Source organism: Etheostoma spectabile, chromosome 22 (assembly GCF_008692095.1).
Source record: "Etheostoma spectabile isolate EspeVRDwgs_2016 chromosome 22, UIUC_Espe_1.0, whole genome shotgun sequence".
NCBI lineage: Eukaryota > Metazoa > Chordata > Actinopteri > Perciformes > Percidae > Etheostoma > Etheostoma spectabile.
Window position 1 is genome coordinate 11,210,184 of NC_045754.1, and position 1,425 is coordinate 11,211,608.

At 37.6% G+C, this 1,425-nt stretch overlaps 1 protein-coding gene across 1 annotated transcript in view; it reads left to right on the forward strand.

Annotated features, from left to right (window-relative positions):
- dipk2ab (divergent protein kinase domain 2Ab) overlaps nucleotides 1–164 on the forward strand; it is a gene marked incomplete in the record, with an annotated part of 24,782 nt that extends 24,618 nt beyond the window's left edge. Inside the window, 1 exon segment of the mRNA XM_032504060.1 lies at nucleotides 1–164. This exon segment is cut by the window's left edge and continues 947 nt beyond it.
- Nucleotides 165–1,425: the final 1,261 nt, after the last annotated feature.

The window sequence follows — 1,425 nt, forward strand, 5'->3', positions numbered from 1 at the left end:
ATTAAATGAACGGGGGGGGGGGGATAAAGTCAAACACAAAACAGCGTTGTAGTGACCTGGAGTACCAAATTCTTTTTAAATGTCTAATTGATAAATAAATCCAATTTTCAAACTTCTTCCACTAGTGTTGAGCACAGTACACTCCTATCAAGGAAATATTAAAAGGGAATGAAGATATCCTAAATGACTTCCTTGCTTCCGAAACGGCTTCTGACCTGCGATTTAAAATTTTGCAGCCCGGACGTTTCCGTTGAATATTTAAACACTCGGCACCACTTAGAGGTTGGGTTGATTTTTGCACTCAGTGGACCAAGGAATCAAAGCGTAATCATAAATACAGGCTCATTTGGTAATGGATTATGAGAGGTCTTAACTCTGGATAACCAAAAAAAATAAAATCCTCTCTTTGGCTCCATATGTTTTTGTATTTCATCTGTCTTGATGTTGTGAATCAGACACTGAATGCCCAGTGGAGTGTTGTGTAGCACGGTCAGCAGACAGCCCAATAAGCAAGTAAATATGAGCTACTCCATCTGCGGGGAAACTAGAAAGCACAGCAGTTACTTTTTCACCTTCTCAAAGACCAGAGGAGCTGACGTGACCCTTGTCAGTTAGGAAATGCAATAAAGTGAAGTTTGGCTAACAGATTTCTGGTTTTGAGCCTCCCTTTCCTTTGTTGTGTCGGATGCATTTCTGCTTTCCCTGTATGGAGGATGTTGAACCTGGAGGGATTTGTACGTGCGTAACTAACTGTCTACTTTTGTACTGTAATTTTCTTTTGAGTATTATATCAGCATTGTCTGATTTTTCCTGTGCCTTTCATTCAAAAGTTGTATTTACAACTTTTTAGTGGGTTTAAATATTAAAATAAATGAAGATATATATATATATATAGATATATACACTTACGCTCTGTGTGGACTCTTCTTTGTATCTGTCTCAATCTTTTTTTTTAATATTATTTCCCATGTAAGTTACAGGCAATTTGGCTCTAGTTCATATTGCCTTTTAAAATTTGATTCAGTGTGGCACAGCTGGGTGTCGGTGTCTGCCAATTGCTAATCCTTTTTTTCCCCCTTATTCCTCCTTGGTTTTGATCTTTTCACATCTTCGTCTTTCCCCTAATTTGGATCCTAGCCCGAGTTCCCTTTGTTGTGCTCTTCACTCAACTAGGATGCGAGTCCTTTGCTTATATCCGTATTTGGGGAGATTATTTTTGTAACAGTTCACTGTGTCTGTGTTTTTTCACAAGGAATTGGATTAGATTGTAAAAGCCTAACATTCAAAGGACCTTTAATTATATATATTAAAAGTGTGTCCCCTAATAGTCACTTGCAATCACAGTATAACTATAGAAAGGCTAAATGGGACTTAAAGTTAGGTATACAAAAAAATGTTTTTTTCTGCTCTCTCTCTCTCTCTCTC